The following is a 16,870-nucleotide window of genomic DNA, read 5'->3' on the forward strand; positions in this document are numbered from 1 at the left end:
ACACTTTTAATCTGTTTCGTTCCTCAGTCCACTTGACATTCACGAGGCAGAATACTCGTTTCACGTAAACTTGATGTCCTGGAACACTTAAAATGAATTCGCACAGATTTAGCGTTTAGCGAATACGGCTCTACGCATTCACACCATTCAAAGAAATTGTTCCATTTCTCCTGACACGTTTTACTATACCAGTTATCAATATTTTGTCTAAGTTGCGATATAAACTCGTTGAGGAAGTAAAATAGGTCAAGTAATGGGCTATCGTCTACTGATAATCCTACATCTTGCGGAAATACACTCCTGGAAATTGAAATAAGAACACCGTGAATTCATTGTCCCAGGAAGGGGAAACTTTATTGACACATTACTGGGGTCAGATACATCACATGATCACACTGACAGAACCACAGGCACATAGACACAGGCAACAGAGCATGCACAATGTCGGCACTAGTACATTGTATATCCACCTTTCGCAGCAATGCAGGCTGCTATTCTCCCATGGAGACGATCGTAGAGATGCTGGATGTAGTCCTGTGGAACGGCTTGCCATGCCATTTCCACCTGGCGCCTCAGTTGGACCAGCGTTCGTGCTGGACGTGCAGACCGCGTGAGACGACGCTTCATCCAGTCCCAAACATGCTCAATGGGGGACAGATCCGGAGATCTTGCTGGCCAGGGTAGTTGACTTACACCTTCTAGAGCACGTTGGGTGGCACGGGATACATGCGGACGTGCATTGTCCTGTTGGAACAGCAAGTTCCCTTGCCGGTCTAGGAATGGTAGAACGATGGGTTCGATGACGGTTTGGATGTACCGTGCACTATTCAGTGTCCCCTCGACGATCACCAGTGGTGTACGGCCAGTGTAGGAGATCGCTCCCCACACCATGATGCCTGGTGTTGGCCCTGTGTGCCTCGGTCGTATGCAGTCCTGATTGTGGCGCTCACCTGCACGGCGCCAAACACGCATACGACCATCATTGGCACCAAGGCAGAAGCGACTCTCATCGCTGAAGACGACACGTCTCCATTCGTCCCTCCATTCACGCCTGTCGCGACACCACTGGAGGCGGGCTGCACGATGTTGGGGCGTGAGCGGAAGACGGCCTAACGGTGTGCGGGACCGTAGCCCAGCTTCATGGAGACGGTTGCGAATGGTCCTCGCCGATACCCCAGGAGCAACAGTGTCCCTAATTTGCTGGGAAGTGGCGGTGCGGTCCCCTACGGCACTGCGTCGGATCCTACGGTCTTGGCGTGCATCCGTGCGTCGCTGCAGTCCGGTCCCAGGTCGACGGGCACGTGCACCTTCCGCCGACCACTGGCGACAACATCGATGTACTGTGGAGACCTCACGCCCCACGTGTTGAGCAATTCGGCGGTACGTCCACCCGGCCTCCTGCATGCCCACTATACGCCCTCGCTCAAAGTCCGTCAACTGCACATACGGTTCACGTCCACGCTGTCGCGGCATGCTACCAGTGTTAAAGACTGCGATGGAGCTCCGTATGCCACGGCAAACTGGCTGACACTGACGGCGGCGGTGCACAAATGCTGCGCAGCTAGCGCCATTCGACGGCCAACACCGCGGTTCCTGGTGTGTCCGCTGTGCCGCGCGTGTGATCATTGCTTGTACAGCCCTCTCGCAGTGTCCGGAGCAAGTATGGTGGGTCTGACACACCGGTGTCAATGTGTTCTTTTTTCCATTTCTAGGAGTGTATTACTGTCATTGTTACTTCACACCAAATAGACTCTGAGTCCAGAAATATCCATTTGAAAATGCTAAATTATTCCAAATTTTTTGACTATTTTTTAAAAAATAATCCGCATATGTTCCGTAAAACTGCTCAATATTAGAAAGAAATTTCTGAATATCCGTATCTGATGCAACCTCAATATTAGAAAGAAATTTCTGAATATCCCTATCTGATGCAACATCTATTTTCTGCAAAATAGTTTCCACTTCTAGTGGTACAAATTTTTCCTCTTTACGCCGTCATATCAATCCGAAACATCTTCCAAAATCGAAGCTACTTCTGTAATACTACAACCTGATTTCTCGAGTTCAAGTACACTCACCTCACAGCGCGAAAACCATAAATATGTCTCAGATAGCGGATTCTGAATCAGAGTTTTAGATTTTTAGGTGCTTTTTCTCCTGACAGGAAGAATGACTTAAGAGCATCATATAATTTCAGTACTATCCCTACGGCAGGAAAAAATGATAACCAACTGGTTTTTGTATGTGATAAAGGTGCACGATACTCTTTGTCAACGAACTCACAAAGCTATTTTAGAAGCTCTGTTCGCACTGTGTATATGGAGAAATAATTGTGAAGTATAGTTACGAATGTTTCCATATCAATGGTTCAAATGGCTCTGAGCACTATGGGACTTAACAGCTGTGGTCATCAGTCCCCTAGAACTTAGAACTACTTAAACCTAACTAACCTAAGGACATCACACACATCCATGCCCGAGGCAGGATTCGAACCTGCGACCGTAGCAGTCGCGCGGTTCCGGACTGCGCGCCTAGAACCGCGAGACCACCGCGGCCGGCCCATATCAATAATCATTATGTCAGCGGCTGTCTTTGCAGCATTATGGAATATGTGTGCAGGACATCCAACTTCGCTTTCCAGTTTCGTGAACATATTGGTTGTACCATCTCGTTGTACTCCTCCAAAATTAGTGCTGGCATTCTCACAGCACAACACTATGCATTTACCTACTCAAGGATTTGGAGAAAAATAGGTAGTGTGAGAATATTTCTGTGAAATCCGACATCTGGGGCAAACTACTCTCCCGAAAGTATTTTTCGGGACACTGATTTCTTTAATCTGAAATCGTGACTGTCTCTGAAACCCGGATATCTGGCAACCCTAGCCAATGTTAGGAAGAAAATACTACTCAGCAGAAAGACCCGGTAAATGAATTTGCTCCACAATAAAGGGGTGATAATAAAACCTTGACTTTAAATTCGTGTTTTATAGAGAACTTAGAATCACCTAAAGCCAGTATATTTCAATTCATATTCCTTAATTATTTACAAAAAGGGGATAATTTAATTGCTTCAACGTGATTCACCTCTTTTTCTGTAACCATTACCATAAATCTTTTCCCACATAGAAATATACACACATTACAGGTATGACCAGGGCCTGTCGCCCCACCACATCAATTGGTTCACTTAATGCATTACCAGAAACTATTACATCTTACAGTAGGAACAGGAAATGTTGTGTCGTCTACCAACGTTCTTGTATTTTAAGCATGGTTAAAAAAAAAAGGCTCTGAGCACTATGGCACTTAACACCTGAGGTCGTAAGTCCCCTAGAACTTAGAACTACTTAAACCTAACTAACCTAAGGACATCACACACATCCATGCCCGAGGCAGGATTCGTACCTGCGCCGTAGCGGTCGCGCGGTTCCAGACTGAAGCGCCTAGAACCGCTCGGCCACATCGGCCGGCTATGCATGGGTCATTCATGTTATTGTTTGTGCCCATGTGCTCATATTTCACGCTCTTATCACCTTCTTAGTCACATTTCCTCAATTCCTTCATTAACTTTCCCTTATACCAAATGCAGAGGAATAGCATAGATAATACTTAATATCTCGTCATAGGTTGCATCTCGATTGCGAGTATGCACAGCTTCATCCTGCAGAGAATGAGCATTCCAACTCAAGTTATGGATGTGTTTCCGGTGGCAGAACAGATCAATATTAGCATAAAACATGTGTCCACACAAATCGCGCTGAATGGTTGTCGGAGGGCGTGATTGTAATTGACGGAGCTTTCTTGTTGTCGCTTTGCCTCTTCGTGCCTGCAGCTTTCTCTTTCAAACAAGTTGACATCTGTGGATGTAGTGCTCACCCACAGTAGGTGGACCACAGTAAATTCTTCCCATGTTTTTATGTTTATGCCAGTCGTCTTCATGACGTATTGTAGCTGGTCTTTAAAGCGCTGCAGAGGGGTTCCATGTCATCTACCGCCAGAGCAGAGTCCACTATAAAGGATTTGGCGGGGAAGCCTTGTATCACTGATGCGACGAACATGGCCTAACACTCTCAGCTGATGAGCGATGATTGTTGGCTTAGTGCTCCCACTTAATGTTCAGAATGTATCTCAGTTATTTGTTGAGGGAAGCGCTCAAGTTTTTTTAATGTCACGGCGACAGAATGCCCCAATTCTTTTATTAACATCCTACTTGCAGGGACACCGTTTAGACGGGACGCTTGCAAGGTATGAATAGTGCTCAACCTGCTCCTGTGATTTGTCTGGGATCGAGATGTTGAACTCAGGGAGAGTTAATCCTGGGGAAGGTTTAGCGGGTACCTCCGCTTTTCCTGCATTAATGGTAAGACCAAAGCGGTAACATATAGTTTTAAAGCAGTTGACCGACTGTTGTAACGTTGTTGGAATTAGAGCAGGAGATGCAGTGTCATCGGCATACTGTACTTTTGTCACCCGGAAGTCTGGGTACGTCTTTGCGAACTAAATCTTGCCAGAGTGTAGAGATGTCCAACAAAACGAAATTTAATCTCCATGATCTAGGTACTGGATCAAAGGCTTCTTCCAGGTCATACAAAACTAAATATAGAGGCTTCTGTTGCTCTCTGCATTTTTCCTAGAGTTGTCTAGGGCAAAAGATTATATATATCGTACCTCTGGAGATTCGGAAACCGCACTGAGAATCAGGAAGAATCCTCTCTTAAATAATTGCGGGCCGATATAATGGAATTCTTGCGAGAATTTTACCGGAAACTGACATTAGCGATAGCCCACGGTACTCCCCACATACATTACGGTCGACTTTCTTGAAGGCAGTTACGATGATAGCATTCTCCAAGTCGTCAGGTACTTCTCGAGTTTTCCAAATTAAAAGAATCATTGTAAAAAATCTACTCTTCAAGTTTATGCCTCCATTTTGTATAAGTTACAGAGGAATTTAGTCTTAGTTGATTGAGTGTTTTGATAAAGTCTCTGTATGTGAGTGCATGTGAAATCCATAGTTGTTGAGGTTGCTGAGGACATAACAGAGAAAGTCCTCAGCAACAATGAACAGGCAATTCAGAAGCTCAGAGAAATGTTCCTTCCAACGCTATTTTATTCATTCTCGGTTAAATTGATGGAATTGTCAGTAGTCTTCTGTGTTCTTGATGAGGATGGAATTGGGCCATATATCTCCTTTACGCCTGTATAGGAATTTTGCAGGTAATGGGCCATGATAATCTTTGCAGTTATTCAGCTCTTTGTTGCCACCAGTTATTGTTTATTTCCTTGATTTTTGCTTCACATTTCCTCTTAAGTTGCATGAAATGTCATTTATTCAAACTGGAAGCTGGATCTTGAGGGGAGGATAGATGGGCTTCCCGTTTCGCATTGATCAAGCACATAATTTCTTCATTAGTTTAATCAAACCATTCTTGTCTATTTTTCTTCGCATAATCTCTTGCTTCTTTCCTGACTTCGTAATAACCTTTGAAGTGTGGCTCACTACTAACTGCACTGATGGTTCAGATGGCTCTAAGCACTATGGGACTTAACATCTGAGGTCATCAGTCCCTTAGACTTAGAAGTACTTAAACCTAACTAACCTTTAACATCTGAGGTCATCAGTCCCTTAGACTTAGAAGTACTTAAACCTAACTAACTTAAGGACATCACACACATCCATGCCCGAGGCAGGATTCGAACCTGCGATCGTAGCGGTCGCGCGGTTCCAGACTGAAGCGCCTAGCACCGCTCGGCCACTCCGGCTGGCTAGTCAAGTAATAATAGCTTCTCTTTGGTGATGGTGATGGTTGTGCTCAGCAGGTAATAGAATTGATATTTATTGTCTACATCAGCACCCAGGATGGGAACACATACAGTGATGATAGTCATCAATTTACCTTCAGACATCGGAATACGTAGAGACATAATTCTTTCGCTGACAGTAGTTTGAGTTAGCTGATAATAATTCACCAATGCAGTCTTCACAGCCAATCGAACACCATGAATGCAGCGTTCTCCCTCATCCTATCCCTTCCAAAAGATAGTGAAACCTCAACTGAACTCCATAATTTCTGGACAGTCTGGTTTCACTTAAGGCAGAAATATCAATCCTGTGTGATAAGAGCTATTCTTCTCTCAGGACTGTTATTGTCTTTCAAACCACGTAAGGGTTGAACATTCAAGGTTCCTGTCATCAGAGTTTTGGTAATCTCCGTTTTGCAGCCGTGCGGCCTCCCAGTCTGCTGAGAGTGCGACTACCGACTTCAGTCCACAGTTTGTAGGGCTTTCTCCACTAAGGGCGGACAGCGCTGATCCTAAAAGGCTTGTCCGAACATAGATGCGGGACCGAATTCCTGAGTAGTCATGGGGTCTCAGAACACGACAATCACCCATCTGCTGCCAACATGCATGTTCGAACTAGAAGATTCCAGTTTCACCCAAAAACATGTCTCTACCACCCTTATTCTATCGTCGTTGGACTTGAGTTGAAGATGTGGCAGCAGGAAAAAGTTCTACAAGTAGGATTTTGATTAAGGTGTATCTTAACATCTACTAACTACAACTAGGTTGTAGATTTCATTCATCAAAATATAATTACTTAATACGCCACCAAAATATCTTACTACTCTTTACAAATATATATATTTTCCTATATGCACCTCTGAGACAGTGAAAGTGCACGTTCACATTAGAAATTCTCATTCTTTCATTAGTAATATCTAAAGAATTCCCTCATGACTGGAGTCTACAAGTAAGGTTTCGTGAAGTTCTAGCCTTCTGTACCTTGTAGAGATACATACATTTATTTTTCTTCCTGGAAGCACTTCTTTAAGTCTTGGTGTGAGTGATGGTCCTTAATTTCGTTGGTTGTAGAGTACACCAGTAAGTATGCTCTGGGATGGGGTGTATCGGACAATTCAAATGGACTTATTACGGCAGGTAAAAGAGGAGTGGGGGGCGGGAGAGAGAGAGAGAGAGAGAGAGAGAGAGAGAGAGAGAGAGAGAGAGAGAGAGAGGGTGGGAGGATGATATAAATACCTGCGAATGATAAATCCCTTCTCTCGAAAACTTCTCTTCTCCATACCTCATCTGTGTTACCACAGATGACGTGTCACTGATCTCATTTGTACTAAGACTGCGGTACACGCGAGGTGCCTATTTGCTCCCACCGCCCTGAGTGGAAAGAATAAGTTCTAATTAATGTTCACCAACTTGCAGTCTTCTAAAGGTTGTTGTCCCCTACGCAGAAAACAGCACTTAAGCCGTGAATCCGTTATCTTGAAGCTGTAATAAATGCTTAGCGAGGAACTGATATTTCAGAGCCGGCCGGAGTGGCCGCACGGTTCTAGGCGCTACAGTCTGGAACCGCGCGACCGTTACGGTCGCAGGTTCGAATCCTGCCTCGGGCATGGATGTGTGTGATGTCCTTAGGTTAGTTAGGTTTAATTAGTTCTAAGTTCTAGGCGACTGATGACCTCAGACGTTAAGTCCTCAAGTGCTCAGAGCCATTTGAACCTTTTTGTACGGGATGCCACTCGCTTTTTATTAGCAGAACACGAGAAACTGCACAATTACATTCCACTTTAGTGTCACGAATAATTTCCATTCTTCAACAAAATAATGTATTGCGTATGTCCGTAATTACTATCACATTGTTCGCAACTAGATGTCCAAATAACCATACATTGCTAATAAAGTCTTAACTAAAACCGACTGCGGGAGACAACATGTCTCTCCTTCAAGAAAGTCAGTTCATATCTCACATTTATGAACTAGACATTGCAAACTAAGTCTTAACTGATACGGCGGCAGGTAACGTGTACGTCTTCCGAGACTGCTGATCCAGCTCTGATCTTACAGCCGAACCACTTCGCCCGTAATCTACGCTAGGCGCTGTCCGAAGACCTCCGAAGCGCTCCGTCCTCCTATTCGTTCAGCAACTGTTTATTTTTCTGCTGGTTATTAGTACTCGTGAAATAATGGAATGATAGCACGCTATTGAGAGATGTTTTAGTTTAAAATGCAAGTAAATACGCTGTTTAGTTTGTCCAATATTAATAACAGAAGATTGTCAGTTTGGTGCGCAACTCCCGAACGGAGCAGCCAATCGCGTATAAGGACCACAATTTAGGCTCTAAGGAGTGTTGTGTCTGTGCCCTCTTGTAATGTTTCGTGGTTCCTGGCTGGATGAGGAGAGGGTGGTAAGATAGGTGGGTAGCCGGTTTCCTCTCACTGTAACCCAAAATGAACACGTGGTTAAAATACACTTTATTACGGGAACGAATTGAGTAGTTAACTTCAATGATGACCAATCTTAAGTTCTGTAGTTAACAGAAATCAATTAACATGTACTAATTCTTGAATCCTGTCCATGTCCATATCACAACTACATACACTGACTGACGTTCCCTCACAGCTAAGGTACGAGGCGACGACCATCATGTGGAAGACTAAAGCACCGTGTGACGTATTCAGGTGCAATGCGAACTGATTCCTGATGCGACGTACTGAGGTACGGAGACTGGGAGATTGATCCAGTTCTGTCGAGGGCGGCGGCCTATATGCATGTTGCCCAGGGGGCGTAGCCTGGGGGCGTGTCTTGGTCTTCTCTTGTCATAAGCTCGCTTAGTTCAGAGCCTGCTACATAACGTTTTCCAGTGCCGACCAGTGTGCTGGCGTACGCTTTCGCCAGCACAAGAAGAGCTTCTTGTACTTGAATATGATGGCTGTAAAACTAGAAATATTACACTATGTATAAACGTCTGCCACATTTTTTTATTCTATATATTTAAGAGGTTAAAATTACATAAAGCAATGCATTCTTTTGTGATGCCCCTAATGACGACAGGTCTGTAATTTATAGAATGGGGAAGGATGTAGGACTAATGTTCTTTATCAGTATGACATTCAGGCGACATTTAAATATCGGATTTAACTGAGTCTTTTGTGAAATACTTTTTGACATGTCAGCATCACACATTTCAAATCATTACATTATGTACCAGTTACGTGTGTGGAGTCTGTTGCTTTTCGTAATATCTGTTCCTTATATTAATCACAGAAACCGGTTCATGAAACTGCCTATCTGTATCATCCATTCTACCACTTATTATCTGAATCTTCAGCCCCTGGCAATATTTACCATTGGTAGTCTTTTTCAGTTTGGCCTCTACTTCTATCAAGTAAATATAGAAGTAGCACATTTCAACTGAAAGGTCACTCATTACGTAGCTTTCAGGAAGAAACTCTATCCCAAATATACAGTCCAATACTTAAAAAAACTACTAGTACCACTAAGAATGTACATAACATTGCTATATTTCCTAGTCGAAGCAGTACCTGGACCAGACACTTCAAGCTTCAAGATCTGATACCTGGTGCTCCCTCAAAATGCACTTGGCGACAGAAGAGGTGTGTTCATGTATTCTTTCACAAGTTCTCTTATATAAGTTCGTAGATAGAACATCCACGGTGGCACCCATGTTTAGCATAATTGTAATTAACGCATTGCTAACATACATAATGGATATTGATTGCGGTACTATGTTGTTCCACTATCGCATTTTGCATTACTTCAATAAATTTCATCTCAAATGCTAACTAAGACCATCCATATATCTTATCAGCTTAACTAATTGATTTTCAGCAATTTCCCACTCATCACCTATCATTTCGGGGCTTAACATGGCCGAGATTGGTTTACAGGACTGGATGATTTCCATCGTCTTCCACTTCACTTATACGAACTGGACTATGGCAGTTCAGGTTACCTTAGCTACCTTGTCGCGTTGCGTTTGCTGGCACTGGTTGTGGTTCCTGTTATCTTTATAATCCAGATTCTGGCGGTTATCATGCCTTCTTTGCTTCGAAGTTGTTATTCGGATTCATTCTCATCGTGCCGATCTTGTGGAAAATAGTTTCGTCCATTGCTGTGAACTGCAGGGTCATCGTCATTCAGAATATTTTTTCCTTTTTAATTTCCACTGAATCGTCTATTGTAGGGTGCAGATTTTGCGTCTTCTTGTATAAAATCGATCGACTCCAGTATCAATAAGAATGTGTCTAAATTCGTCTTGGAGACTGTAGTTAATTTTTTCCTTATAGGTACTGGTAACTCTGCCTTCAGTATTCTAAGTACGTCTCTGTTAGATATGGGATTATCCCATTAAATTAAATTATTGATATATATTACAAAATATTTGTAGGACCTTCCTTACCAGATTAAAAATGGTTTAGGGTTAAATACTTCTTTACAAAGTTGTTCTAGTATCGCATATGACCAGCATTTCGCCAGAAATTCCCTTTCAAACTTGTCATATGTTCTGCAGTATTTTACAGCTTCTGTGGCCCTCACTGCTCTGTCACCCTGTATATATCCACTCATGAAACCTGTTTTTTGTAGGTCTGGGCAAGATTTTTGTATGGCTTTTGCCAGAAAGTAAATGTGTTCACACGATTTCTTTTCTGCCAATAAGGTTAGAAATTGCCTGCATTTGATTACATTTTCTTCCTGCAATCTTGTAGCACATAGATGCACCCACCTGCTATGTTGGTATTTGTTACGCTCTTCATAAAACCGGTTCATAAATGGAATTACTCTCTGAGCCGCGTACTTTGGACTTATCATCCCATATGATGATTTTTATTTCTTTGGGTTCTGTCTGTACATCTTTCAGTTGTTTCATAACAGCATACGTCTACATGGATTGATCCTGTCCTTGTTTTTCTGTCACGCTCCGTACTTCGTTGTCTACGGGATTGTCAGAAAGGGTATATTACTCTTTAATTTTCCTTGAAACTATTTCTGTGGCCATCTGTACCCCAGCGTTTAACAGTTCTACAATTAGAGTATTCTTTTGAGATGCACAGGCTGCCATCTGTTGTGCAAAATGTTTGCCCTGCATATTAAGCTCCTTTTGAAAAGTTGGTTATTCTTTTGCGAAATTATCCATACTACCTGAAAACCGTTTGACCTCTTGGCAGAGTGCAGATTACGATTGTTGAAACCCACAGACCTTTTTGGTAGTCTTCACCGCCTATGGAATTCCTCTTTAGTGAAAATCTCTAGCCAGTTGACTCCTTTACCAATTTAGTGTGTCTTTCAGAAAGCACGGTAAGCTCGGATGCAAGGTCGCCCTGCTTCTGCATGATCACTGTAATTTATGATATTTCTACAGCCATAGCCTTTTTGTCCTTCGCTATATTTTCCTGCTTTTTTGCTATTTCGGTCACTGCTGAAAACATTGACACGAATCTTTCTAATAATACAGTCGTCGGATCTGCCGGTCGTACTTCCTACGTACACGTTTCTCCTACTTCGGGTCCCTACGTACATCGATATAATGTTAATATTCTATTGTTAATTGTCTGGCAATCCTTAGCATCACCCAGACTTACTGAAAAATAGTAAAATGGAACTAACTGTAATATCAAGATACTTAATACAGCAGTCCTTACTGTTTTAGCAATACTAATTTCATCACAATCAGGTAACGTGCAGAAACAATCTAAAAATGCTATTGCCTATTGCTGCATTAGCGCATCGTTTCACGCGTAAGTTATATACAATTATGAGTCGTGACACGGAAATTGCTTTATTTGCTACTTGAACACTAGAAATTGCAGTTTCAGTTACATCGGGTATTTCATGTTTTGAAGTAAGGACGACGTAAATCGCCTGATTAAATTCTACCATGTTCGATTTTTATTTTTGTTAATATTGCTTGTGTTCAGCAACGTCATATGAAGGCATCCTTTTCATGTCGCCATTACATTGTCGACAGTTTTTATCTCTGTCAAAAAAAGAGAAAAGTTTCGAAACAATTAAGGATAGTCATTTCTAATGTATTTATTCTTTTATAAAGAGAAGAAAGAGGCATGTATTTATGTTACCCCTGGTGTAACGTTTAATGCACTCCTCAAAGTGTGTGAATCAGTATTAACTGAGAATGCATACAATTTTCCAATTATAACCAAAGTCGATGATTTAAATAATGGACACTACTGTATTAATTTTGATGGTTATTTTGTATTTGATCTACATTACTGAAGCGCAAGAGTCGTAGATGTGGAAACACATTTGGAATTCATACGCGTTATACATGAGCAGTTGCATATTGCAGTATAAATGAAGAAGCTTGCTTATAATCAGTTGATATGCTGACTGAGCTGCAGTTGTCAACAATATCAACAAGCTTCACAATTATAATGTATAGTATATTAGGTATAGGAAGGAATGGGGAGGCAATGTGACGGAGTGGGCGAAAGAGTGGGAGGGAGAGGAGAGGTGGTAAGACGGTATGTAGTCAAGGTCAAGATGTAGTTGATAATGAGACGTAACATAAGGTCCAGTAAATTGTTCCGTGTTCATAACAATGAACGGTATACATCTACATCTCCATCTGTATCTATAGCAATACTCTGAATACCAACGCGAGGTGCATGGCAGGGGTATGTCCCATTGTACCAGTTATTAGTTAATAGAAAGATTTGATACTGCTGATACAACTCACTGGAAAGACTGGTAGCCAAAGTTTATAGTAAAACATTTTGATTATACTGAACTTAAATAACTAAACACATAACAAGTGTCAAACTTCAAACATAACCGTATTTTCCAATGCAAAAGTAGCCATTGTGCTTGTTAGGTTCCAATTTTTACCATAATACATCTGTTGCTCTAATTTTCTTGGACCAAATGGCAACTTTCCTTAAATATTTAAGCCATTAATGAAGATTTAGCCAAAACAGACACATGTTTATAAATCTAAATACGGTACCTGTAAATGGGATATTCCCGATTACGGTGCACAACGTGCATCCGTGATCTTTTGTGCTTTCTTAAATCACCGCATATATTGCAAACAAGGTTGTTAGCATGGCATATAGTCCATCAGAGTTAGAAAAACCTTAATCTAGCTGTTTTTCAAACCATTATGTAGTTTACGAACACTATGTGTTTACACACCAGTCTTAACATCAACCCCTCCCCAAAATTGTCAGTCTGTGAGAGTCAATCACTATGCTAACATCTCCACGTTACTCTCGCTAGTAAAAAGCCCCCCGAGCTAGGGAACAAGAAGAACCTATGTCTAAAAAGTCTGTGACCGGCAACTAATCGAGTAACACCTATGTAACATATTGGTGAGTGGCTATGTTCGCAGCATTGTACAGAAGTCGGCAATCAGTATTGTTCACTCAAAATATATGGGTGACTCAGTACGTCAACGTCAATAAGGTGTATGATTCCATATGAACTTCGATTGGTAATTCTGTTCATGGACTGCGCCATTTTTAATCAGTATCATAATTTTTACTACTAAGTGGCTTTATAAAAAACAAGAGCATGTGCACTGTTCGTACACTGCACAGCCACTGTGTTCTGTTACCATAGTGTGACTTCATGGGGACTTCATCGTGTAATTAAGTTGTTAATACCACACCCGTGTATAGTAAAGAGGTGGTACCTGTTTGCATAGAACGTTTTATTTGAAACTAGATCTACATCTACATCATACTCCTCAGGCCATCTAATCGTGTGTGTGAGAGGGTACTTTTTGTACCACTAACTGAGCCCTCCAAGCCTGTTCCACTCGTGAATAGCGTGTGGGAAGAATGATTGTGGGTATTGTTTGCAGCGGTTAGTCATCAGTAGTGTAGCTGCACAGTAGCGAATTTCTTTTCCTATGTATGCGCAACATGTTAGATTTATTTACTTTCCGGGCCAACTGCCAGAGCCTGCAGCATTAATCAGTTCTCTGGCGGTCATTCTGCAAATAGTTACTATCTTCTGGCGTTGCTACTTTGTCATAGACAAGCGCATCATCTGCGAACAGCCTTTGAGAGCATCCGACGCTCTCTACTAGATCATTTATATATGCTGTAAGCAGTAACGATCATATCACACTCCCTTGGGGTACTCCCGAAATTACATTTACATCTACTGATTTCGTTCCATTAAGAGTGACATGTTGAGTTCTGTCTGCAAAGAAGTCTTAAATCCAGTCGCAAATCTACTCCGATACTCGATAAGCTCGTACTTTTTTTTCACTAAACGGCAGTGCGGTGTCAAATGCCTTCTTGAAGTCAAATAACACGACATCAACCTGAGCCCCATTGTGTACGGCGCTGTGGATCTCACGGGGGAACAGAGCGAGTTGAGTGTCGCAGGATCTCTGTTTGCGGAATACACGTTGATTTTTATAGAGGAGATTTCCCTTCTCCAAGAATATCATAATTCTTGAGCATAAAACACGTTCCATAATTCTACAACAGATTAACGTCAACGACATAGGTCTATAATTGTGTGCGTCTGTCCCACGGCCCTTCTTGAAAACGGGAATGACCTGCGCTTTCATCCAGTCACTAGGTACCCTTCGTTGATCAAGCGATCTACGATAAATGACTGCTAGAAGAGGAGCAAATCTTTCGCATAATCTTTGTAAAATATTATAGATAGGCCGGCCGAGGTGGCCGAGCAGTTCTAGGCGCTACAGTCTGGACACTACGGTCGCAGGTTCGAATCCTGCCTCGGGCATGGATGTGCGTGATGTTCTTAGGTTAGTTAGGTTTAAGTAGTTCTAAGTTCTAGGGGCCTGATGACCTCAGAAGTTGAGTCCCATAGTGCTCAGAGCCTATTATAGATATCTCATCTGGTCCTGACGCCTTTCCCCTACTAAGTAATTGTAGTTGTTTTTCAATTCCGCGATCTGTTATCGCAGTATCTGTTATTTCGACGTTCGTACGACAATTGAAAGGAGGGACCTTGTTACTATCTTCCGCGGTGAAACTATTTCGGAAGACCGAATTCAGAATTTCGGCCTTTTGGTGCCAGTATGGTCACTGAGTGCATGAATAGATGATTTTGACCCACTTGTCGATTTTACATACGACCAAAACCCCTTAGGGTTTTTACGCAGATCGGTTCACTAAGTTTTATTTTAAAAGTCATTGAACGGTTCTCTCATTGCTCTCCTTACGCTCATCTTCGCTTAGTTCAGCTTTTGTTTGTCAGCTAGGTTTTTACTTCTCTTGAATCTGAGGAGACGTTCTCTTTGTTTACGTACGAATTTTCCAAAACTGCTATTAAACAATGGTGGGTCTTTACCATCCCTTAAGAGCTTACTCGGAACATACTTGTTTAGGACATACTGCAATATTCCTTTGAATTTTTTCCATTTGAGCCGGCCGGAGTGACCGAGCGGTTCTAGGCGCTACAGTCTGGACCCACGCGACCGCTACGGTCGCAGGTCCGAATCCTGCCTCGGGCATGGATAAGTGCGAGTACTGTCCTTAGATTAGTTAGGTTTAAGTAGTTTCAAGTTATAGGGGACTGATAACCTTAAAAGTTAAGTTCCGCAGTGCTCAGAGCCATTTGAACCATTTTTTTCCATTTGTTTTCTACATCTTCGTCTTCATCACGGAGTATTTGGTGCTGACTGCTCAGATATTCTCAAATTTGTATCCTGTTACTCTTGCTAAGCAAAAATATCTTCCTATCTTTCTCAACATCCTGTGTCATACATACCTATTGTCACAGATGCTGTCACAGCCTTATGATCACTGATACCTTCCTCTGAGTTAACTGATACCACAAGATGGGGTCTGTTTGTTACCAGCAGGTCTAAGACGTTACGCTCACGAGTCGGGTCTCTAACTATCTGCTCAAATTAATTTTCGGACAAGACATGCAGAACAATGTCACACGAATCCCTGCCTCTGGCATCAGTTTTAAAAGCATGACATTCTCAGTCTATACCTAGCAAATTGAAATCATCCCGTATTACAAAAGCATGATCAGAAAAATTACTAACGATATTCTGCAAGTTCTGTTAGAAGCGCTCTACCACTAGAGTTCCTGACTCAGACTATCTATAAAAGCATAAGATTACCATTTTAGACCGACATTTGATACTTAATTGACCCAGATTTTTTCTAAATCGGAGTTTCGTGATAACATCGCTAGATTTTATCGAATTCTTTACTACAATAAACACGCCACCACCATCGGCAACTGACGTATCCATACGATCTTAGGATTTCGTTGCCATTAACTTCTGGTTTCAACCAACTTTCTGTCCCTAATGCTATCTGTGCATTATATTCTTCAGTAAGCGATAGCAATCCTGGTATCTTTGAAAAAAGAGACAGCATTGGTCGTATATTTTTTACTATTGCAAAATAGATTTTCTGTCACTGAGTGACCACCTTCAGTGCTATATTGTATAACCTAAATTGGGATGCACTGTTGTCACTAAGCTTACGGCAATCACATAGACTGAGCAGTCTATGTGATTGCCGTAAGCTTAGTGACAACAGTGCATCCCAATTTAAGTTATACAATATAGCACTGAAGATGGTCACTCAGTGACAGAAAATCGATTTTGCAATAGTAAAAAATATGCGACCAATGGTGTCTCTTTTTTCAAGTATACTTGTTACCTGGTCGTAGTGCACAAGACAACATGGAGTCGCCAATCAATCCTGGTATCTTTCCTTGAATTCTTCTGCAGTTCACTAAAATCATATAAACCTTTTCTATCTCTGATCTGCGACGACGAACGTTCTCTGAGGACATTGTGGTTAATTTATCAGGAAAATCATCTATGATACCAAGGGAGGGTTTCTCTAACCCAAAGAAGCCTCATGTGCACACCAAACGTACTCCGTTACCCTAGAAGCCGCTTTCTGGGTGTGATGCATGCCTGACCTATTAAGGGGAACTCTACAATCTGAACGCGATCGCGAAGGTCTAGAAATTGGCATCCGATACTGTTACAGAGTCGTATGAGGCTATGGTTTGGAACTTCCACTCAACTCGAAGCCGGAGGACCGCGATCAACCCCGGGTACGACGCTACAAATAGGCAG

The sequence above is a fragment of the Schistocerca americana genome, chromosome X (genome assembly GCF_021461395.2).
Source record: "Schistocerca americana isolate TAMUIC-IGC-003095 chromosome X, iqSchAmer2.1, whole genome shotgun sequence".
Classification (NCBI taxonomy): domain Eukaryota; kingdom Metazoa; phylum Arthropoda; class Insecta; order Orthoptera; family Acrididae; genus Schistocerca; species Schistocerca americana.